At 41.8% G+C, this 25,866-nt stretch overlaps 1 protein-coding gene across 10 annotated transcripts in view; it reads left to right on the top strand.

Moving 5' to 3' along the window:
* SMYD3 (SET and MYND domain containing 3) overlaps positions 1–25,866 on the top strand; it is a 750,237-nt gene that overhangs the window by 546,610 nt on the left and 177,761 nt on the right. The window lies entirely within an intron of this gene.

The raw sequence follows: 25,866 nt of genomic DNA, 5'->3' as shown, positions 1-25,866 counted from the left end.
AGAGTCGACTCATTGGAAAAGACTCTGATGCTGGAAGGGTTTGGGGGCAGGAGGAGAAGGGGACAACAGAGGATGAGATGGTTGGATGGCATCACTGACTTGATGGACGTGAGTCTGAGTGAACTGGGAGTTGGTGATCGACAGGGAGGCCTGGCGTGCTGCAATTCATGGGGTCGTAAAGAGTCGGACACGACTGAGCATCTGATCTGATCTGATTCGATTCTTCAGTGCTCTTCCTTTTTCATGTAGGTCTGAGTTTCCAACGTATATCATTTTCCTTTTCTGTGAGAACTAATGTTTCTTGTAAGATGGGTCTACTGGAAACACATCCCCTCAATTTTTTTTTGTCTGAGAGAGCCCTTATTTCTCCTTCACTTTTGAAGGCTAATTTCATAGAGTACAAAATTCTAGGTTGGTATTTTTTTTCCCCTCTCAATATTTTAAGTATTTCACTTCACTATCTTATTTTCATGGTTTCTAAGAAGTCAAGTGAGTTCTTTTTCTTATTCCTCTATAGGTAAGGTTCTTTTCTCTTCTGATTCTTTCAAGTTTTTTTTTTTCCCTTTATCTTCGATTTCTGAAGCTTAGATGTGATACCTTAAGGAGTAGGTTTTTTGGACATTTATCCTGCTTGGGCTCTTTGAGCTTCTGGGGCTGTGGTTTGGTGTTTGACATTTAATTTTGGGGAAATTCTCAGTCATTATTGCTTCCAATATTGCTTCTGTGTCCTTCTCTCTTCTCCTGGTGTTCCCATCTCACGTATGTTATACCTTTTATGGTTGCCCCATAATTCTTGGATAGTCTATTCTATTTCTCTCCTTTGCTTTTGCATTTTGGAAGGTTCTTTTGTCATATCCTCATATTCAGAAATATTTTTTTCTTAATTATGTCTGTCAAAGGCATTCTTCATTTCTGTTACATTGGTTTTAATCGCTAGCATTCTGTTTTGATTCTTTTAGAGTTTCCATCTCTCTGCTTACAATATCTATCTATTCTTGTATGTTACCTACTTTTCCCATTAAAGCCCTTTAACATATTAATCAGTATTTTGAAATTTATGGTCTGATAATTCCAAAATTTGTACCATACCTAATTTTGGCTCTGATAACTGTTCAGTCTGTTCAAGCAGTGTTTTTTTTGCTTTTTATTATGCCTTGTCATTTTTTGTTGAAATGTTGACGTGATGTAGTGGATAAAAGGAACTGCTGTCAATAGGCCTTTCATAAAGTATGAGGGACTGGGAAGTGTCCTGCAGCCCTGTGATTTTTAAAAAGACTCTATTTTTGGTTGCAGAATCTTCATTGTGGTGGCTCCTCTTGCTGCAGAGCACAAGCTCTGTAGGGTGGGCTTCGGTAGTTGTGGCACATGGGCTTAATTGCTCTGAGGCATGTGGGATCTTCCCAGACCAAGGATCGGACCTGTGTCTACTGCATTTATTGGTGGATTCTTATCCACTGCGCCATCCGGAAAGTCCCTGTAGCCCTGTGATGAGGTCTCAGCCTTTTGGTGAGCATGTACCCTGGGCTGTGGACCTCGCCAGTGCTCTTCAGTTTTATCCCCTCTCTCAGGTGGGACAAGATGGCTGAATTATTCAGCCAAGTTGGAGTAGGATATTTCCCTTCCCGAGGTCACTTATTCTCTGATAAAACCCCAGGAGGATAGGTTCTGGTAAATAGTTTCTCCCAAGGCCAGGCCTTGTAAAGAACAGAATTCTGTGGTGTTTATCAAAACGGTTCCTTTTGCCCTCCCTCTGCCGGAAACCTGAAAGGGTTTTTCCCAAGTGCTCACTGTGAGGCTCTGGTTGAGCTCTGGGAGGTAAAACTCACAAAGGTGTGGGGTCCTCTACCCCTGAGTCCCACTCGAGTTTTTCACTCTCAGATTTGTCTGCACCGAGCTTCCGGCAATTTATCAATTACAGTTTGGGTTTTCTGTGCCAGCGCTGGTTTTCATGGAGGTTTCTGCTTGAGGGTTTCTGTTTCCTGTAGGTTGTGATTCTCTGTATCTATCTTTCCAGTTTGGGGGCAGCTGTCTGCCCTATGACCTCACTTCTCTGAGAGTTTTCCGCAGAATCATTAAATTTTCATTTGTTCAGCTTTTTACTTGCTATTAGGATGGAGTGGCAACCTCTAAGCTCCTTACATGCTGAGCTGGAAACTGGAAGTCTCATCCGATTTTTAAAACAGGGTTTTGGACCCTTTTATTTTCCTGAACAAAATGCCAGCAGCAGGACTTGCATAGGCATGCCGTGGTTTCTAGTCTTATAAGAATTTATAAAGAAGGGCTTCATGTCTTATCCAGTAAGCCCCCTGTGACTCTTGTACATTTAAAGTAAAATCCCAGTTTCTGGCAAGATCTGAAACTGTAGCTTTTTGGGTTTTGTCACATATTTAAAACATCATACCAGAAGTAAGCCCATGAGAGGCATTATTATATATTAAGGGCTACTGTGATTTTTTTTGCTCCCATGGATGTTTCTAGAAACCTAGTGAAACATTGAGATGATTGGTTTTGCAGCTGTTGAGGTCAAACCTTAGCCCAAGATTTTGTGTGTCTGTTTTCTCTTTACCGTTCATCACAACCAATACGCAGGGTTCTGTTTCTCCTTCCCCTCCACTTCATCTACTTGACATGTTGATAGGAGCTTGGCCAGGCTGCCTGGCAACCGAACCGAAAGCCATATGGCTTGTTCAGGCAGAAAGGATATTCAGGAATAAAATAACCATGTGGATGGCCCTGTACAAAGTCTTTTAATCACGGAAGCATTGAACTTTAGAAAGAGTGTTGTGATCACCTAGTCCTTCCCCTTGTCTCACAGTTCTGGAATCAATGTTAGCAAAATTGTATTTCTGACAACACCAGGATCCTCTAATCATTTTGTATAGAGTAACCTTGCAAGGTAAGTGATAAAGAGAGATGAGGGAACGTGAAACAGTGGGAAATTCAGCCACTTGCTTGAAGTCCCAAAGGTAGTGGTAAAAACGGAGCAAGAAGTGAGATTTGTAACTTGCATCTCACCGCAAAGTCAGTGGTTTTGAAGCATTTCTTCTTCTCTCCCACCCAAAAAGTCTCCCACTTGACTTTCTTTAGTCAAGTGTCGGGAAATATCTTATGTGAAGTAGATGAGAACAGCCACTGGCCCACATGAGAGGCTGTGTAGTGTGGTGTAGTGTAGGAGAGAGACTCCATAGTTGTACTGCTTGGGTGCCTCATCTGCAAATGGAGGATGACGGCTGTCCCTGCTTCAGAGGGTGGCTATGAAGGCAACCCAGAACAGTGCTTGGCTGTCTTAAGTCTATGATTCATCCATCCTTTCATTTGCACATTCAGAAGTTTTCATTGAATATGTTACTATATTCTAGGCTCTATTTTAAGCACAGGGTTATGTCCCTGAAGAAAACAGGTAGACATCCTTGCTTTATTGACATGTATACATTATCATGTGTAAAATAGATAACTAGTGGGAAGCTACTGGATTTAAGCACAGAAAGCTCAGCCTGGTGCTCTGTGATGACATGGTGGGGAATGGGAGGCCTTGATATATAACAGAGACCACCACAACATTTTAAAGCAATTATCCTCCAATTAAAAAAAGGCATTCTCATTATAAAGATTCTGCCCTGTCTGTGCTCAGTCATGCCCAATTCTTTGCGAACCCATGGACTATATCCCGCCAGACTCCTCTGTCTGTCATGGAATTTTCCAGGCAGGAATACTGAAGTGGATTGCCATTTCCCTCTCCAGGGACTCTTCCTGACCTAGGGATCAAACCCATGTCTCTTTTGTCTCTTGCAATGGTAGGTGGATTCTTTACCACTATTCCACCTGGGGATCCCTATTGGTGGTGGTGGTTTAGCTGCTAAGTCGTGTCTGACTCTTTTGCGACCCCATGGACTGTAGCCTGCCAGGCTCCTCTGTCTGTGGGATTCTCCGGGCAAGAATACTGGAGAGGGTTGCCATTTCCTTTTCCAGGGGATCCTCCCAATGCAGAAATCCAACCCAGGTCTCCTACATTGCAGGCAGATTCTTTACTGACTGAGCTACGAGGGAAGCCCGGGAAGCCCCGTTAGTGTTGGTAAAATGAACTTAGGAAAAGACCTGTAGGTCTCCCTCCTCTCTCTTCTTGGCTCTGGGGGTTCTGAGGGTGCAATGTGAAAACCACTACAATAGGTCAGGCATTTTAACAGCTAGAACATCATTCAGAGCTAGAGAGGGGAGGGGAAAAAAATGGTGGGATTATATGACAGCATTTAAATTTTCCGTTACTGACATAAACCCTTCCAGAAATATCAGGTAGAAGAGAAGGATGATTCCTCTGTTTGAGGGTCCAGTTTGGACAGCTGATTAGTGACTTGTCCCCCTTGCCCTCCTTGGCCATCTCGGATGCTCACAGCTGTGTGTCTTGCTTTATGTCTTATGCAGGCTGATACTGTAGGATGGAAGGATGAGAAGGAAATTTAGATCCCAAATACTGACAGATGAAGTGTTCTCTAAAGACTCATCCCCTTTAAAAGTGAAGTTATAACCCAGATAACTTTTCTTAGCCAGCTGATGTGGGGAAAGTGGAAAGCTCCAGAAAATTATTTGGTTGAAAATTATGTTCTTAGGAATCAGGGTTGACTCGGTTGAGAATGAGCCTGTACATCTCTGCAGAGGAGCATGAGAACCTTTTTTGTGTAGAGCCTGAGAGAAACCTGAGTGGATAATGAACCCTTCCCAGGTGGCGCTGTGGTAAAGAACCCGCCTACCAATGCAGGTAGACTTTAAGAGATGCTTGTTCAATCCCTGGGTCATGAAGATCTCCTGGAGGAGGGCATGGCAACCCACTCCAGTATTCTTGTCTGGAGAATCCCGTGGACAGAGAAGCCTGGCAGGCTGCAGTCCATAGGGTCACACAGAGTTGGACACGACTGAAGCAACTTAGCACGTAGTGAAGCCTAGTTTGTGATTATCTTCAGTTCTTCTTAGATACCTACAAACACTTGCATCTTATCTAACTCTGCCTTCCCTCAGTAATTTGCAAAGACATCTGGTAGCATTTCACCAAACTGAGTGGATTTTTGAGGGGAATATTTTTTTTCTTATTGTTGCCATTTTAAGGGGCTAAATACCATCCAGGAGACCTTTGGCGTTCACATGGACTATGTCTCGGGGCAGCTACAAACCTCCAAGTTTAAAAATGCCATATAACATGTAATTTTCCCTTTTTCTCTTCCTGAAAAATGTAAAGTATAATTGAGAAAGTTAAGCAACCCAGATATGTAATGATTCCATAAATTCAGGATTAAAGTAATTTATAAAATTACTATCTGGCTATTATTTAGACTGATTCACTTCTATCACCAACATTGGTCAGTTGGTTTTCGTGTTAGCAGGATCGTTTTCAGGCAGGAAAAAAGTTTTTTCCATTTTACCCAAGTTTCTGCTTTCATTATGAAGAGCCAAGAATAACAGAGCCTATGAATCAGTCACTAGGTAATGGACCTTTTCCTGTGGACATCAGGCTTACAGCAAGGAGAATTCAAATATCTTTCTCAATAAAATTACAAATGATCACATATCATGTACCCTCAGCATCACATATGCAAGTGTAAAACCCATGAATACTAAGTGTCTACTGTAGTGCAACATTAAATTTTGTAAGCTAATACCAATTTCCCCTTGGACTTGGATTTTACCTGCATTCATTTGTTTTATTAGCTTTTCCCCCAGAATCATCCTGTCCAGTGCTCTCAAATGAAATATGTAGATTTTACTCAGTTTTTTGTGCATGTCATACCTTACTGTCTAGAAAGAGCCATCAGACAGAGAAAAAAGTGTTGGTGCAAGATAATGAGTAGGGGGCTTTGGACACAAGTATGTTACATGTTGTTGTTTAGCTGCTAAGTTGTGTCTGACTCTTTTGTGACCCCATGGATTGTAGCCTGCCAGGCTCCTCTGTCCATGGGATTTTCCAGGCAAGAATATTGGAGTGGGTTGCCATTTCCTTCTCCAGGGGATCTTCCCAACCCAGGGATCGAATCCATGTCTCCTGCATTGCAGGTGGGCTCTTTACCACTGAGCCACCTGGGGAGCCCTAGTATGTTGCACAGAACACAGTAAATGATGGGAAAACAAACAGAAAGCCCTTCTTAGAGTAGGAAGACATTTTACAGGCCATCAGTTGACTACATTCACCCAACTCTCTTTTCTCCTTTGATTTTATAAGTGGGAAAAGTGAGATGAAATATTATATCTCCCTAAAGTCACACAATGGAGTCAGGGCTAGGACCCAGGTTTTCTGACTCCTGTGTCTGTTGTCTTGTTATTGTGCCATGGTACCTTCTGAGATGTTGGCTCATGTTCGTCACAGAAATTTGGTCAGGAGTTGTCAGGAGTCACAGAACATCTGAGCTAGAATGGGTGCCCTGTGTCATCTGTACCACTCCTCACTTGATGTGAGGGGTTCTTTACCACCCTGATGGGTTATTATCTGGCTCCTGAGATGGACAGTCCAGCTCTTTACGGATTTTCTGTGTGGGGATCCCAGTTAGACTACCCTCTGATTTCTGTCCATTTGCCCCAGTTTTCTTCCTTGATGTGTCAAGCACTTACTATTTTTTAATAATACAAAGTGAAATAAAACATGTCTCCTGCCCTCCAGGAGCTTAGTAGGGGAAACCATCAAATGAATGAGTACTGAGGAGCCAGCAGGATAAGTACTCTGGAGGGGTATGTGCTTTGCTGTGCAGGAGAAACATCTAAATCAGGCTGGAACCAGGTGAAGAAAAGCTACTTGAAGGGGGTGACCCTTGAGCTGGGTTTTGGAATAAGTAGATAAATAGATGAAGAAAGAAGAAGGGGCATCTCAGATAAAGGGAAGAACCTGCGGAAAGGCTCAGAATCATTCTTTAGCGCATCACTTTAGAGATGAGTATGCTGATCTGTACAGCTGGAGGTAGGGAGATTTATGGCAAGTGAGGGGAGAGAGGTGAGGAAAGGACGCAGGAGTATGATGCAGCTGCCTGCATCGTGTGCAGCTGTGTTGTCAGAAGAGTGTTGTATACCCTTCACCCCTCTTAATGAAAATCACTCAGTCGTGTCCGACTCCTTGCGACCCCACCATAGCCTGCCAGCTCCTCTGTCCATGAAATTTGCTAGGCAAGGCTACTGGAGTGGGTTGCCATTTCCTTCTCCAGGGGATCTTCCTGACCCAGGGATCGAACCCCGGTCTCCTGCATTGCAGGCAGATTCTTTATCATCTGAGCCACCTTAAGATGCCTTCAAATTTAACTTGTCCTGCTTCGGAGCATGATGATCAGAAAACTCTAGGTTCAAATCCTGACACCAGTATGAGGCCATTCTAAGTGTTAGTTTCTTCATCTGTAAGTTGAGGGTGGTAGTAATTTTTCCCAACTTTTGTTTAGATAAAAGGATACGTGGGAGCACCTCACATAGTTCCTGACTCACTGTAGCTATTAAAGTCTTTCTCCTCTTTTCCTAAAGTCTCTGTAATAATTGCACCCAGAGGCCCTGCCTTGGCTGTTGTAAACTCGAACAACATTAGACTGCTTTGTTTTTGTTTTGTTTTTGGCAAGGATCCTGTCGTTTTTACCTAACCACACATTTCTGCATTATGGAGTGAGATTAAATCCAAAGTAAAGATTGCCCTTATTACTTCCTAAGGCTTTGAGAGAGAAAGTGATTAGAAAGGTAAGTTATGATTTTTCCAGATATCCTGCTTTTAGCAGACTAACTAAGAGAGTGAGATGATGAGGATTTCTGAGAGAGTCAGACAAAAAGGTCAGGGAAGCTACTGGATTTGATTGAAGTATGTGGGGGAGACAGTGTTTATATGATAGATATATTTTGTTTGAAGAAGGATTTTGAACCTACTCAAGTGTAGTAGCAATATGTCTGGAGCAGAGGATGTGCTTTAGCTAAAAGCACGTGCAAGAAATATAGCCGTCTTAAGAAAGACCCCAAGTGTAAAAGGAAGAGTTGAATTATTTGCAGTGAAATGGAAACTCAAATTAGAAAGGAAAAACTTTGCCTGGAGAAAAGTTGAAGTTAAAAAGTAAGGACTGGCTACTCTCTAGTCCTGTGCAAGGATCTTTATCAAGAGAGGCAAGGGAGATGTGGGAGAGGAAATGAGACTAGTAGAGCCATGGGAAAGCGGGTGAGGGAGATTTACTGATGAAACGGAAGTGAAGGAAAGGGTGATGCGTGTGGCTTTGTATTTGCTGTGTCAGAATAATGACTTTTCCCCTTCCTTCCTTCCTTTCCACAGCAGCCCCCTGCCTTTTTTTTTTTTTGGCTAAATAATCAGGTCTAAATTATGACCATGGTAAAATGATGACAGCAAAACTCAAAGTGAGATGAACTTCTATGAATAATACTCAGTTTCATGGAAAAACTCGTCTGTAGTTGACAGTCTTTTCTTTACCTTTGGATTTAATCCCTTTTCATCATTTTCTACACCAATTCTTTTGAAAGTAAATTGACTAGTGCTGCAGATAAACATGTACTTATTTGGTTTGATGTAATTTGTCTTCCCCTGCATCTTCACCAGCAGGGTTATCCTGAGAATTAGTTTCTATTTCAATAAAATGAGAAATAGATTAAATAGCATACTGGGATGGTGATCATTTTTTCTAGGTTTTGCTGAAGAGCTGACATCAAATATGTTAAAAAGGCAAAAGGCAGGGTAATTCAACTGCCTGAAAATGGGTCTGCAATGTTCAAACAGTGACACAGTGTGAGACAGATCATTGCCTAAGAGAATGTAGTTATCACTAGAGCAAGTCAGAGCTTGAGATGGGTAGGCAGAGAATGGAAATTCAAGGGTCAGTTCTTACCACCATCCCTAATCCTTCCCAGGTGTAGCGGAGCAAATTCATTCAGAAGAAGAGAGTAGCAAAGGAGATGAGGAGGTGGGGGAGAGGGAGAGTGGGTTGCAGAGAGCGAGGAGGGTGCCTATGAGCCACAGTGGTTTCTAAGGGCTCAAAAGTAAGCAGGTAGAATTAACACCATCAAGTGTAACACTCCATCCACCTAGCTTGTGGTAGGCATTGTTATTTAGTTGCTCAGTCGTGTCTGACTCTTTGGAACCCCATGGACTATAGCCCACCAGGCTCCTCTGTGCATGGGATTCTCCAAGCAAGAATACTGGAGTGGGTTGCCATGCCCTCCTCCAGATGATCTTCCCGACCCAGGGGTCAAACCTGGGTCTCCAGCTTGGCAGGCAGATTCTTTACCACTGAGCCACCAGGGATTGCCACATCGTAGTTTCCACTTTGTTCTCTCACTTGCTCGGTGCAGTTTATCTAAGTTGTCAGTTTATCTGAGTACCTGTCCAGTGCCAGCCTTAGGGGCTTACCTGATTTTGCAAATAAATGTCTCAGATATTTACTGAGCATATGAGTGTGTGTTGTGTGTTGGGCTTGCAGGGGGAGGCCATGGTGAATCAGTTGTTGTTTTTCCTCAGGTCCATTTATCTATTTAAAAAATACTTATGGAGACTTACTGTGTGCCAGACACATTAGTTAGTACAAGTGTGGAAAATATCTTGATTTATTTACATATCCTCCTGATAGGAAACATTCGGGTCAATTGCAGTTTTTACATTTATAAATGATGTTACTATGGACATTTTTCTTGTATGTGCCTCCCAGAGCTCCTTTGTAGGAGGTTGTCTTAGGTAGTGAAAATGAATAAACTATAGCTATACACATTAACATATGTAAATCTTAGCATAATGTTGAGCCAAAAACCAAACACATATAAGTTGCAACACAGTAATAAATCAGTATGATTCCATTCATAAGAAACCAAAAGCATGAAAAATAAACATTATGTTGTTTAGGGATACATGCATATGGGATAAGACTATCATAAAAACAAGGGAATAAGTTACACAAAATTAAGAGCGATAATCTCAGGAAGATGGAGAGGGAATGAGATGGGGGACGCACAAAGGCTATTGTACTATTCCACCCATACAGGAAACTCTGGTTCATTTCTGTTTATTTAGTGAGTAAATGGAACCTTGACATACATTTATAGTAAGTATCATATTTATATTTTGATATATATTTAATTTTTACTTAAAATATTTTTAGAGGGAGGTGTGGATCATGACCTCAAGAAATTTACAGTTTATTGAAATAGAAAAGACATATTAGCAAATAGATGCCACAAAGTGCTTGAGAAATATGACTTGTGGTGTTCAGTTGCTTATAGTCCCATGTAGAGATTAATTTTTATATAATTTCAGTTACACAGTTTCAATTCAAAGTAGACTATGATAAATGCCATATGAGTAAAGCACTATAAGAGTATAGAGAAATGAAATTGATAGGTTATAGGAAAGCTTCTTAAAGGAGGTGTCATATAAGCTGGATCTTGCAGGATGAATAAAATTATGAGCAACGTAGATCATGAGGGAAAAATTGTTTTAAAGAGGAGACACTGTAGGGCTTTCCCCCGTGGCTCAGGTGTAAAGAATCCGCCTGCCAATGCAGGTGACACCGGTTTGATCCCTGATCCGGGAAGATCCCACATACCCCAGGGCAAAAAGCCCTGTGCCACAACTATTGAGTCTGTGCTCTAGAGCCCAGGAGCCACGACGACTGAAGCCCAAGCGCCCTGGAGCCTGTGCTCTGCAATAAGAGAACCCCCCATGGTGAGAAGCCTGCATTCCACAACTGGAGAGTCGCCCCCGCTCACCACAAGTAGAGAAAAACCTGCGCAGCAGTGAAGACCCAGCACAAAATAAGTAATAAATAAATAAAATTATTAAAAAAAAATAAAGAGGAAACACTGTAAACAAAAATGTAACATCTCTTGAGTACAGGACATGACGGAGGATGACAACGAGGCCAGTGTGACTGAAACTTACAGTCAGTGCTGGATGCAGAGGGAAGAAGGGATGCGGCTAGACTCAGGACCTTTAATGTCATGCTAAAGAATTTTGTCTTTGTTCTGCAACTACTCAGTGGATCTCAGATTTCTCTTTATCTGGTTGCATTTTGAAGAATGGATTGGAAAAAGATGCAGGGGATGGGAGAGTTCACAGAGAGCCTACCTTGGAAAGTTGCAAGCAAAAGATGAAGGTGTAAGAAGTAGTGGACAAAACCAATACAATATTGTAAAGTAATTAGCCTCCAATTAAAATAAATAAATTTAAAATTAAAAAAAAAAAGAAGTAGTGGAAATGGAAAACAAGGGATGAAAGTGAGAGCTGACACACAGATATGACCTGATTGGTAATTGAATTAAGAATGATCCACCACTTTCTTTATCTTACGTTTTTGCCCCGGTTTTACATTGACTCCTGCATCAGTCCCATCTTGATCTGCATCCTTGTATTTATTTAATTGCCACATAACAAGCAACTCAGGAAAGGCATTACCAACTGCATTTTACCTAACATCTTTAAAACATTTATCTGGGTATTTGCAACAAATATTTATACCGGGGCAAATGGGTAAAGACTAAGGAGAAATATACTTTTCCTAATTACAATGTTGATAGCTCAGGATTTGATCACTTATCTCCAGTTTAATCACATCAGTGCCTTAACATGTAAAGGTACCTCATGCGCTACCTTTTCTAGTTCCTTTTCACTTAAAAGTATTACATCCATTGGGATTCTCTGGTGGCTCAGATGGTAAAGAGTCTGCCCACAAGGCGGGAGACCTGAATTCTATCCCTGGGTCTGGAAGATCCCCTGGAGAAGGAAATGGCACCCCACTCCAGTATTCTTGCCTGGAAAATCCCATGGATGGAGGAGCCTGGCGGGCTGCAGTCCATGGGGTCATGAAGAGTCGAATGCGACTGAGTGACTTCACTCACTCACTCATTACATCCATTAGCTGTTTTATTTTTAATTATTCAAGGTAAAGAGGATTATTGTGTTGCCTTTTTTTTTTTTTTTTTTTGATTATTGTGTTTCAAAAAAGTTAAACAGAAAAAAATCTCTTAAAATTTCAATGAAAATCATTGTTGAAAATCTTTCTGAAGTTCCAGGGGCCTTAGTAGGTACAACTTACTAAACACATTTTAACCTTAACTTGGTATTGAGCTTCTAGGCTTCATTTATGGTATGTAGTACTGTAGTTGAAGAACAGGCCCAAAACTAATCACATAATATACTTCGGAAAGTATTTATTGTTGTTTGGTCACAAAGTCGTGTCTGACTGTGACCCCATGAACTGTAGCACATCAGGTTCCCCTGGCCTTCACCATCTTCCTGGGTTTACTCAGATTCATGTCCATTGGGTCAGGCTTTTGTTATTTTTGCTGTTCATTCTTGAACCCTGAACACTACATGTAAGCTTGTGTTCCTGACATTTTGTATCCCTACCGCCTGTCCTCAGAATAACATCCTGAAAAATATTTTTAGTTTAAAGATTTTATATAGTTGGAGTCCAGCCTATCAATGTAGACAAGTTTCCCAATTATAGTAAATTCAAGTATGGAAGAAAAAACATCTCACCTTACTTTGTTTCTTTCTCCAAATACACTGGACCAAAGAGATCTAACTGTCTTGAATTCCTTTTTCGGGAAATAACAACACTGTACCCAAAGGTATTTATTTTTATCACTTTCTGGGGTGTTTTGGGGATTTCATGATTACATGCTTGCCAAGCTCCTTTGTTTTAGGTTCCTATAGCCTCCTGCTCAGCCTCTAATTGCTACCTATTCTGTCTGATAACTGCCTTTCTGTTTTGATTCTAGTGCCTTCCTAACAGTAATGATATTTAGTCTTTGCCTTGATAGATCATCTAGGTATGCACTGACCCCGCATCGGGAAAGGTAGTTGCATATGTTCAAAAGGCATTGGCTGGAATGTGACACCCCAACATGTATAGGGCATTTGGGAAGTCAAGGCTCTTCATTTTAGAAAGAGTTTTACAACTCTCTGCTGCTGTGGGTAGCCGATGCTTTGTTTGCCTTTAGCTTAGTAAAACTTGCTCTGTCTACACCATGTTACAAAACATATGGTTAGTGCGTGTCGACTTTGAGTGTTTCTTTTGCACAGAATCTTCGCCATGGTGGAAGCGATGGAGAGGGGGAGATACCTGTCTTTAATCAGTAGCAGGAGCATCTGGGGAGCCTGTATCACAATCTGCTCAGATTAGAACAGTCTAACAATAGTGCTCACCACACTGTACTCTCCCCATTTACCTCTAAGCTGCATCTTCATTGATTTGCTTCTGAAAATCAACTCTCTGACTCACTGGACTGAATTATTATCAGGCAGTCATGTAAAAATCATTGTCTTTTTTCCTATTCCTGTCAGTCTTTTATTTTTCTTCATGACAAGCCAAATACATATTAGAAATCAGTAATTCTCATACTTACGTTTACTATCCTTGTAACTTTTTTGTTGTCAACTTACTATTTCCTTAATCTCCTTTTCATGCTTTTTTCCTTTCTATTTCATTTTTGTTCCATTTCCCAAAATGATCCTTGCATTTCAGTTTTGTGAACTTATCTTTTATTGATAATGCTTTGGTTTATTTTTTCCCCTTCAAATAGTCTTTGTAATAATAATCTTCACATAGTGGTATTTCTGTGTTATTTTCTTTGAAACCAACATTTCTTTTCCTGCCATTGATAACTTACTGATTTTTTTTTTTTTTCACAAACAGCAGATTAATTCTCTACTCATTGTCTCTAAATTCAAAGTTGGAAACCTTACATATGCAAATTTGGTTCTATTTGCTTTAATTATCAAACTCTGTTTCCTTCAGTGAATATGTTCTGTTTTGCATTTAGATGTTGCTAGAAAATGAGAGAGTATGTGCAAAATAAGGCTGGAGGGAAAGAAAGAATCATTTGGAATTTTATTTTTCATTTAAAAAACTAATTAAAATTGTATAACCTAAGCAAAGGAAAACTTGACTCTTTTGTGACCGTAGGGTGGACTGTTGGATCTCACAAATTAGGAAGTTCAGATGTTTCTTCTTTGTGTAGGCAACTCTGAGTGTGATCATTATAAAGGACAATGCAAAGGAAGTGGGGAGTTTGAATGGCCAGACCACAGGCAGCATAATCTGAGTTTTAATAGTTAGGATTTGTCTATGGTCAGGAAGAAGTATTCTTAAAAATATATCTGAAGAGTATATTTGCATTATGATAAGGTGAACATTAAGTGGACATTTCACTCTCAGATATTTGTATAACCAAGGAATGCAATGCACTCTTGGTCACCAAGGACTCTGGCTGAGGCTTTAGAAGATTACCCACACTTTGTCAGTGAAGTGACAAGGGTGTTGTAGAAACAACACTCCTTTTCTTTCTTCAAGTCCTGTGTGGTTTCTGTTCATGTCTTTGTGTATCTTTCTCAGTTCCTTATGTGTTAAGTAGTCTTGAAAGCCAGTACTCTTCTTGAAAACTTACGAAGATTCTGGAGCATTCAATTCATATCTGTATGACTTGTCAGGCTAATGATGAGTGGCTTTGAAATCTGTCTGCATGGTCTCTACCCAAACTATCCTCAAAAGTGCTTTCACTTGGTTCTTTAGAGAGAGCTATATGGTAGGTGGGGGAAAAATGTGAGTTTGGGCTTTAAAGTAACAAATTCCTTTCCAGGGGAAATTGCACTGCTTTAACTGAGTATGGAAAGAAGATATTGGGAACATATGTGCGTTAGGTCAGCCTCCAGAGTATAGCTACATTTGCAAGACAGTTAACTTGGCTCAAGTGATGTAACTTTATATCACGATTGTCCTTTGGGTTTTGAGTGACTTGCAATAGTCTATTTTGTGATGATGGATTCAGAAGATGGTGAAAACAATGGACTGACCGTGGTAGTGAATGCCTTTGCGTGATAGTAAGAGTCCAGGGGAGCAACCTAGTCTGTTGGTGGGAGAGGATCCGAGAGGTCGGGAACTCAGGGCGTGATGTGTCTGTGCTGACACAGACATCCTCAGGTACCAGCTCTTTATCGACATCAACTGATGCTCTTCCAGGAGCCTGGAGCTCTATGGAGTGATATTGTATTTTATTCATTCCAAGCTGCATATTTTTTATAATTTTGCATCTCTGAAATCAGAATCTGTTTTATATGACTGACAATCTAACCTAGTTTGGTTGTGTTTTTTCCTGCTGCTACTGCTGCTGCTAAGTCGCTTCAGTCATGTCCAACTCGGTGTGACCCCATAGATGGCAGCCCACCAGGCTCCCCCGTCCCTGGGATTCTCCAGGCAAGAACACTTGAGTGGGTTACCATTTCCTTCTCTGGAGAATCTCCCTGACCCAAGGATGGAATCTGGGTGTCCTACATTGCAGGCAGAGATTCTTGACCAACTTAGTCACCAGGGAAGCCCATAGTAACGCAGGCACATACCTAATGTAGCACATTTCATCCCACATAAAAAATACAGATTCCCTGATGTTTAAATGTGATCAAGGGGGAAGGCAGAAGGCATTCATGAAAGGAGAGAAAGCGATCATGGTTATTTCAGAGAGAGGACCACGTGGGAAGGAGTTCTTTCCAGATTCTGTCTCTGATCCCTCCCTGTGTGAGTGCCTGCAGCTACCATGACAGTCATGTGACAGAGTATCCTCGGCCTCATTTTCTCCTTCTTTCTTCAACCACTTGCTCTTTTATAGCTGATTGATCTTTCCAGACTGTGCTGGGAGAGAGCATCCCTCTCTTCATGGCACTAATTTAGTGAAGGTGGTGGGCTGCAGTCAGACAGTGGGAGAGTGGAAAATTCAAAAGCCATCCATTTTACTTGACATCTCCCAGCTGGTCTTCAGTAATCCCCAGCAATCCTTTGTGTGAATGATCAGGGGATGGAGAGGCCAGCCTGCCTCTTAGGGCCGTGGAAGAGCAGTGGACTCATGTGTTTCTTAATTGACCTGACAGATCAGAGTGGTGCCCTGCATTATTGCAACTTGTATTTTGACAGAGTGACTTATAAAGAAATATGGTCAGTAGTCAGGAAAATAATCTTTGGCTGAGGAAGGCTAAAATTTGTCAGAACCGGAGAGAAACGTGACATTTGTTTTTACTTGCTTGTTTCACTGGGATCACCAGACAAAATGGTGGAAGGGGTAGCGTTTGCTCCTGGTGCTTTGGTGCATAGTGAAAGTCGCTCAGTTGTGTCCAACTCTTAGTGACCCCAAGGAATTCTCCAGGCAAGAATACTGGAGTGGGTCACCTTTCCCTTCTCATATCTGCCGTTATCAAATGTCACCACCTTTAACTTTTTAAAGTCAAAGGGGTCTGTATAGGTATTAAGTTTATGCCAGTTTTCTTTAATCTTAGGAAACGGATTTTTAGAATTGATGATTAAGTCGATATTTTCCCACTTTGTCTCAGAAGGAATTAGAAGTTTGAGTTACACTTGTGATTCCAGGTTCTGGGTCCCTCTTTAGGCATCCGATCTTCACTGAGCCTTCCCTGACCTGACCCAGCCCAGCTAGGGACCCCTCCACTGGGCATTAGTTCAGTTCACGTGTGATGTAGTTCATACAGCTGTCTTGCCTGCTGGTCTCAGAGTCCTTGAGCGCAGGGTCTGACTGCATATCCTGTTACAGTTCTAGAACCTGTCTATGTGATTTGCTGAGTGACTTTGTTGTAGGAAGGAATGGAGATGGGGAGAGAGAGAAAAGGGTGGAAGAGTGGAGGATGTTAAGAGAACTTTGTTTTTTTGATTGTACAGTGATGATTGCCTTGGTTTATGAACATTTCTATATGGAAGTCACAAAAGCTAACAGAGTCACTAATGTACTCAGTCCATAATCATTCATTCAGCAAATATTTTTTTAACATACTCATTGTATCAGACCTGTCTGAGCCAGGAGGAGAAAAAGGATAAAGTGGAAGATCTACCCTCCTGGAAGTCAGGTGTACAGAACTCGTCATAAGGTCCTGCATCGAGTGTGGCAGTGGATATGTGAATAGCACGGCAGGATTGCCGGCCAAGGGGCCTCACTTCCCAGCTGGGCAAGTCCAAAGGCCTCCGGATATGTGAATAGCACGGCAGGATTGCTGGCCAAGGTGCCTCACTTCCCAGCTGGGCAAGTCCAAAGGCCTCCTAGGAGGGAAGATTTTTCAGGTGAACCTCAAAGGATCAGTGGGAGTGCATTCAATAGGTGGAAAAAGGAGAGGGGACAATTCTAGACAAAAAGATTGGCCCACCCCACAGAGACGTCAAGGTATTAAGAGTGGAAAATTCAAAGGCAGCGTGAGAGGCCAGTGCCAGGAAAGAGACTGGAAGATTTGGTCAGAACCAGATTCAAGTCCAGCAATTAGCCTCTCTCCCTAGCCCAGGGCTTGTCTATCTTTTTTTTTTTTTTCTTTTAAATTTTTTTAGTGTCTCAAGAATCAGTAGAACTTTATTCACTTCCATTCTTTCGCCATTAACAGAAAACTGGAGAAAGCAAAAATGTTTTATGTGTTTACAAAGATAAAGGACCTCTTTACCCAAGGAAGATCAAAACCTCAAACAATAACAGGGAAGATCTTTTTAAAGCTCATGCTTCAAACCTAGAAGCGTGACATTATTAAAAAGCAGAGACATCACTTTGCCGACAAAGGTCTATATAGTCAAAGCTATGATTTTTTCAGTAGTCCTGTACAGATGTGAGAGTTGGACCATAAAGAAGGCTGAGCACCAAAGAATTGATGGTTTCAAACTCTAGTGCTGGAGAAGACTCTTAAGAGCCCCTTGGACAATAAGGAGATCAAACCAGTCAATCCTAAAGGAAATCAGTCCTGAATATTCATTGGAAGGACTGATGCTGAAGCTGAAGCTCCAATACTTTGGCCACCTGATGTAAAGAGTTGACTCACTGGAAAAGACCCTGATGCTGGGAAAGATTGAATGCAGTAGGAGAAGGGGGTGACAAAGGATGAGATGGTTGGATGACATCACTGACTCAATGAACATGAGTTTAAGCAAACTCCAGGAGATACTGAAAGATAAGGAAGTCTGGCGTGTTGCAGTCTATGGGTTTGCAAAGAGTCGGACATGACTTAGCAACGGAACAACAATATATTGCTTTGTTGCTACAGAGTCCCACACCCTAGCCAAGACTAGCAAGCTTTATTTTCAGCAACGCACGTTACAGAAGAAAAGATATATTTAATCTGCTTTTCCAGATAACCCTCCTCTTCACTTTCTGATGAAGTCTGAATGGGGAGAGGGTCCTCCGTTAGGAATCTCTGTAGCTTACCACCAAGGTGGTGCAGGGCGTGTGCTGGTGTTTTATCCAGTCACCAACTCAGGCTCTTGGTCAGAACAGAGGCTGGGAATAGTACCAGTTATGTATTCATTATGCTGTTTAGTTTAAAATGGCACCAGAAGAAAGGACAAATAATTACCTTGGGTCCTTGCCTTGAAATCCCACCCGTCTGTCCTGTGTATCTGTCTGTAAGAGTGGCTGGAGGAAGCAGGGGAAAGGCTGATTACCTCTTGGAGAAGGGGGTTGGGCGGGGATGAAGCCGTGGTTTACCTTCTCTTTTACTTGACTCTGTGTTTCTGAAGATAAAGGGGCGCACCTTGAAAGATCACAAGAGGGACTGTCATCCCGGGGCCTCATTCCACACGCTGGACCACAGGAGTAGAGTTGTGATTCTGTCTAGCCTGGTATCCTTTCTTCCCTGGCTCCCGCTCACATGGATCAACAGGCAGTGTCCAGGGATCGGGTATGTGTGGAAAACCACACAGGGATTGACCCACTGAAGTGCTTCCTCAACCGTGGCCATTGCCTGCCAGAAACAGCTCCAAACCCTAGTCCCCAAAGCACCCTGGTACAGGTTCGTGCAGCTTGTAGAGGAGCCCTGCACACTTCATGTGGTATAAGGTGAAATATATGCTTCTGGGGTTTCACTCCCTGAGATGTCAGGTGTGATCAGGATGATAAACCCTCACCTGCCAACATTTCTCCTGGAAAGAATACTCACCTTAATTTCTACATAGTGAGCGTAACCTTAGCTCACATGTGAATTTATCTTTCATTTTAAGCAGTTGGTTAGTGCTCAGTATTACCTTTCACATGGAGTATTTTTCTGTAGTTTTCTTTTTCTCCATTAACTTGATGGAAAAACACAGGTGATTTGAGGCATACTCTGCTCTGTCCAGTTCAGGCTCAGTCAGGTGATGCACATTACCTAGCATACTTCATTTAGAAGTGGAGCACTGGAGCTCAGAAAAATTGGCTTCCCTGGTGACTCAGACATTAAAGAATCTGCCTAGAATGCAGGAGACCTGGGTTCAATCCCTGGGTCCAGAAGCTCCCCTGGAGAAGGAAATGGCAACCCACTCCCGTATTCTTGCCTGGAGAGTTCCATGGACAAAGGAGCTTGGCGGCTACAGTCCATAGAGTCGCAAAGAGTTGGACACGACGGAGCGACGAACACACTTTCAGAAAAATTACAATGAGGAATACTCGACTGCTCACGGGTAGATTTTTGCTCTGTTTACATGGAAAGAGAATAATGAAACTAGATGATCATGTAAGAGAGCATTTTTTTGCGATTCAGGTCAAACAAAAGAATCTTTAAGTGTGCTCTGTGGAAAAAAGTTGAGTTCACTGTGGTCATAAACTTTTTGGATAGGAGCGTGACTCAATGAAATTTTTAACAGAAAAGACTCTTATGTCAGAGCTATGGAAACCTACAATATCCTGTAATAAATTATTTAAGAATATCATAGTAGTTCTGAGCCTCAGGATGTGGGAGGAAAATTAAACAATGGAAATCATGTTCCAGGACTTTGTATTTTTATACATACTTGACAGACATCGACAGTAAGTGGTTTTTTCATCAGATGACTTATAAGGAGGTGAAATGCCAGGTAATATCCCCAGGGAAAGAACAATGGGCAAATTTGTGAATACCATTTCTGTTTGGCTTTCTATTATCAAGGACAGTTGTTGAAGATATAATAAGTTCTGCTGTGAGTAAAGCCCTTAGAAAAATGAAAATGTGGGTGGATTTTAGAAAGCAAACATGATATCTAAAGGGGCTTCATTCTTTGAATCCTCATTTTGCTAACATTGGGTCGTTTGACCTTGGGGAAAATGTAAAACAGAAAGCCCAAATTTATGATTGCTGTCCCTTCACTTATGATACTGATCTTGATGTTGATTTTAGCCTTGGCAAGTCAATGCTGAGTATTCTATATGTCTGTGTGCATGCATGTGAAGTCACTTCAGTTGTGTCTAACTGTTTGTGACCCCATAGACTATAGCCTACCAGGCTCTTCTGTCCATGAGATTCTCCAGGCAAGAATACTGGAGTGGGTTGCCATGCCCTCTTCCAAGGGATCTTCTCAACCCAGGGATCAAACGTGCATCTCTTATGTCTCCTGCATTGGCAGGCAGGCTCTTTACCACTAGCGCCACCAGAAGAGGCCCTTGTATGTCTAGGGTACACTATTTGTGACCATGGCTTGAAATATGAAAGACACTGTTAAAGTTGTGGAAACAGTACTTGAATGTACTAGGGTCTAGAAGCACACATTTCCAAATACATTGTTATATGGGATGTGGTAAAGTAGTTTACTTAAGTAAGATTATTTATTACCTGGGTTGTATTATAATACATTTACCAAATCAATAATATTCATTTAGTTCAGTTTAGTCACTCAGTTGTGTCTGACTCTTTGTGACCCCATGAACTGCAACATGCCAGGCTTCCCTGTCCATCACCAACCCCTGGTGCTTACTCAAACACATGTCCATTGAGTCAGTGATGCCATCCAACCATCTCATCCTCTGTCATCCCCTTCTCCTCCTGCCTTCAATCTTTCCAAGCATCAGGGTCTATTCCAATGAGTCAGTTCTTCCCATCAGGTGGTCAAAGGATTGGAGTTTCAGCTTCAGCATCACTCCTTCCAATAAATATTCAGGGCTGATTTTCTTTAGGATTGACTGGTTGGATCTCCTTGCAGTCCAAGGGACTCTGAAGAATGTTCTCCAACACCACAGTTCAAAAGCATCAATTCTTTGGCACTCAGCTTTCTTTATAGTCCAACGCTCACATCCATACATGAATATTCATTTAACACAAGGACAATTTTTTAATTTTTCCATTGAACAAGTGGTATACATGGTTTAATTTGCTTTAAGTTAGTTTTGTACCCAAAACAGCATTATTTATCAACACATATTTTTTAATGCTCTTTATTTTGTATTGAGGTATAGCCAATTATCAGAGAAGGCAATGGCACCCCACTCCAGTACCGTTGCCGGGAGAGTCCCATGGATGGAGGAGCCTGGTGGGCTGCAGTCCATGGGGTCGCTGGGAGTCAGTCACGACTGAGCGACTTCACTTTGACTTTCCACTTTCATGCATTGGAGAAGGAAATGGCAACCCACTCCAGTGTTCTTGCCTGGAGAATCCCACGGAGAAGCCTGGTAGGCTGCAGTCCATGGGGTCGCACAGAGTCGGACACGACTGAAGCGACTTAATAGTAGTAGTATAGCCAATTATCAATATTGTGATAGTTTCAGGTGAACAGCAAAGAAATTCAACCATATATATCCATTATCCCCTGAACTCCCCTCCCATCCAGGCTGACACATAACATTGACCAGAGTTCCCTGTGCTATACTGTAGGTCCTTGCACGTTATCTATTTTAAATAGAGCAGTGTGTATGTGTCGATCCCAAACTGCCTCACTATCCCTTCTCACCATCTTTCCCCCCAGCAGCCATAAGTTCGTTCTCTAAGTCTGTGGATTTGTTTCTGTTTTGTAAATAAATTAATTTGTATCATTTCTTTTCAGGTTCCCCATGTAAGGGATGTCATAAGATATTTCTTCTCTGTCTTACTTTGCTCAGTATAACAATCTCTAGGCTTATCCATGCTGCCGCAACATTATTTCATTCTTTTTAATGGCTGAAAGTGAAAGTCACTCAGTTGTGTCAGACTCTTTGCAACCCCCCCTGGACTATACAGTCCATGGAATTCTCCAGGCAAGAATACTGGAGTGGGTTGCCTTTCCCTTCTCCAGGGAATCTTCCCAACCCAGGGATCAAACCCAGGTCTCCTGCATTGCAGGCAGATTCTTTACTAGCTGAGTCACAAGGGAAACACAAGAATACTGGAGTGGGTGGCCTATCCCTTCTCCAGCAGATCTTCCTGTCCCAGGAATTGAACCTGCATTTTGTACCAACTAAGCTCGCTCGCGCGTGCGTGCTCGCGCTCTCTCTCTCTCTCTCTCTCTATATATATATATACACACACACACACACACACACACACACACACCCCACATCTTCTTTATCCATCCCTCTGTCAATGGGCATTAGGTTGCTTCCATATCTTGGCTGTTGTAAATAGTGCTGCAATGAACACTGGAGTGCATGTATCTCTTCAAAGTATGATTTTCTCTGAGTATATCCCCAGAAGTGGAATTGCAGGGTCATATGGCAGTTCTGTTTTTAGTTTTTTAAGGAACCACCATACTGTTCTCCATAGTGGCTGTACCAATATATATTCCCACCAACAATGTAGAAGGGTTCCCTTCTCTCCATGCTCTTTCCAGCACTTATTGTTTGTGGATTTTTTGATGATGGTCATTTTGACTGGTGTGAGGGATATCCATGCCAAACGCCAGACTGGATGAAGCACAAGCAGGAATCAAGATTGCTGGCAGAAATAACAATAACCTCAGATATGCAGATGACACCATCCTTATGGCAGAAAGCGAAGAACTAAAGAGCCTCTTGATGAAAGTGAAAGGGGAGAGTGAAAAAGTTGGCTTAAAGCTCAACATTCAGAAAACAGATCATGGTATCCTGTTCCACCACTTCATGGTAGTTAGATGGGGGAACATTGGAAACAGTGACAGACTTTATTTTTTGGGGCTCCCAAATCACTGCAGATGGTGACTGCAGCCATGAAATTAAAAGACACTTGCTCCTTGGAAGAAAAGCTATGACCACCTAGATAGCATATTAAAAAACAGAGACATTACTCTGCCAACTAAGGTCCATCTAGTCAAAGCTATGGTTTTTCCAGTAGTCATGTATGGATGTGCGAGTTCGACTATAAAGAAAGCTGAGCACCAAAGAACTGATGCTTTTGAACTATGGTTTTGGAGAAGACTCTTCAGAGTCCCTTGGACTGCAAGGAGATCAAACTAGTCAATCTTAAAGGAAATCAGCCCTGAATATTCATTGGGAGGAGTGATGCTGAAGCTGAAACTCCAATCCTGTGACCACCTGATGGGAAGAACTGACTCATTGGAAAAGACCCTGATGCTGGGAAAGATTGAAGGCAGGAGGAGAATGGGGGCAACAGAGGATGAGATGGTTGAATGGCATCACCGACTCAATGGCCATGAGTTTGAGGAAGCTCCGGAACTTGGTGATGGACATGGAAGCCTGGGGTGCTGCAGTCCATGGGGTCGCAAAGAGTCGGACATAACTGAGTGACTGAACTGAGGGATATCTCATTTTAATTTTGATTTGCATTTCTCTAATAGCTAGTGATGTTGAACATGTTTTCATGTGCCTCTTGGCCATCTGCATGTCTTCTTTGGAGAAATGTCTGTTGAGGTTCTGCCCACTTTTTGGATGGGTTGTTTGTTTTGATGAAGTTAATCCTCATGAGCCATTTATAAATTTTGGAGACTAAGCCCTTGTCGGTCACATCATTTGCAAATAATTTCTCCTAATCTGTGGGTTGTCTTTTCGTTTTGTTTATTGTTTCCTTTGCTATGCAAAAACTTTTGAGTTTAATTAGGTCCTATTTGTGTATTTTTGTTTTTATTTCCATGATTCTAGGAGACAGATTGAAAAAGATAATTGCTGTGATTTATGTCAGAGAGTGTTCTTCCTATGTTCTTTTTTTTTTTTCCCCTATGTTCTTTTTAAGAGTTTTATAGTGTCCAGTCTAACATTTAGGCATTTAATCCATTTTGAGCTTCTTTTTGTGTATAGTATTAAGGAATGATTTAATTTCATTTTTTTACATGTAGCCATCCAGTTTTCCCAGCACCCTTTGTTGAAGAGACTATCTTTCCAACTTTGTGTAATATTGCCTCCTTTGTTGTGGATTAATTGACCATCAGTTCAGTTCAGTAGCTCAGTTGTGTCTGACTCTTTGAGACCCCATGAATCGCAGCACACCAGGCCTCCCTGTCCATCACCAACTCCCAGAGTTCACTCAAATTCACGTCCATCAAGTCAGTGATGCCATCCAGCCATCTCATCCTCTGGCGTCCCCTTCTCCTCCTGCCCCCAATCCCTCCCAGCATCAGAGTCTTTTCCAATGAGCCAACTCTTCGCATGAGGTGGCCAAAGTACTGGAGTTTCAGCTTTAGCATCATTCCTTCCAAAGAACACCCAGGGCTGATCTCCTTCAGAATGGACTGGTTGGATCTCCTTGCAGTCCAAGGGACTCTCAAGAGTCTTCTCCAATACCACACCTCAAAAGCATCAATTCTTCGGCGCTCAGCCTTCTTCACAGTCCAACTCTCACATCCATACATGACCACAGGAAAAAACCATAGCCTTGACTACACGAACCTTTGTTGGCAAAGTAATGTCTCTGCTTTTCAATATGCTATCTAGGTTGGTCATCACTTTCCTTCCAAGGAGTAAGCGTCTTTTCATTTCATGGCTGCAGTCACCATCTGCAGTGATTTTGGAGCCCAAAAAAATAAAGTCTGACACTGTTTCCACTGTTTCCCCATCTATTTCAGTGTCAACAAATAGATTTTTAAATGAGTATTTTTGGTTTGGCCTTAGTATCATGATTTCGTGCCCTGATGTTTGCCATTACTATCATTTACTTTTCAAAATCCAGTTAGATTAGATTTCACAATTTTCATGTTCTAAGCGATGAAGCAAGAGAGAAGGTTTTAGGTGACAAATAACACTCTGCAAGTGGACAGAGTTGGGCACGACTGAAGCGACTTAGCACAGCATGCACAGGACTTTAATAGAGTTCATGTCACCTGCTAAAAATAAGATTATGTACTCATTATACATTCTCTAACATTTTCTAAACACTAGAAATGTCTGGAGGTGCTATGTAAGAATTTAAACCAGATCAAAGTCATTATATGGAATATCTTGGATCAGATTTATAGAATTCTTTATATAATTTATTTATAGAATTATTTTTTTGTGTGTTCCCCCTTACAATCCTGCTTGCTATCTTTAACCAGTGGTCCATTAGGTTTGCAAGTGAGATAGCACATTAGTAAACATTATAATGTCAGACTTCCACGGGGCTTGCAGTGCAGCAGAGACGTGGCTCAGTGATGGGATCTCATGCAGACTGGTTTGCCCCCCACCTCCTTACAGCCCGCTCACAGCACAACACGGAGGCTCGCCAGCTACTTCCTGATAAAGGGCAAATACATTGCAGCGCTTGTCTTGTATATAGATTGTTAAAAGTCCTAATTGAAACAGATGTCACAACCATCCTTACTGTTGTAAGCCTGGGGAACACTTGTGGATCCTGGAATTTATGATTTTGTCTTTTGAGAAAACTTCTTCTGCAGCCTGGTCTCCTCCCGTTGTTCTTCTGGTCTGGAGACTGCAAAACCTTCATCTTCAAGGCTAGGAAAAGACTGTAAATGAGTGACCAAAGGAAGGAGGTATTAGGACAGGCCTGCTTTGAGTCATGAAAGAGGGATAAATATTTGCCATGCAGATTGGAGGGAGCAAGAAATAAAGATTTTAATCTCTTAAGATTCGTGAGAATGTTTGGAAAGAATTTCTATTCAATAAAATATCATCTTCTATGGAAAGAGAATAATATTCCCTGACTAAAATGCTTATCTTGCTTGTAAAGTTAGAGAATTGTTAGTTCAAGGAGTAGTGGGGAGGGCCGTTATTTTGAATGAAAACCCCTGCTTTTGGTTTTCATTCCTGCCTACTCTTCTTCCTTTCCTTCTGTCCACA

This window comes from Bubalus bubalis, chromosome 5 (assembly GCF_019923935.1).
Source record: "Bubalus bubalis isolate 160015118507 breed Murrah chromosome 5, NDDB_SH_1, whole genome shotgun sequence".
Lineage (NCBI taxonomy): Eukaryota > Metazoa > Chordata > Mammalia > Artiodactyla > Bovidae > Bubalus > Bubalus bubalis.
The sequence above is the reverse complement of the archived record's forward strand: the minus strand, read 5'-3'. Positions and strand labels throughout refer to the sequence as shown.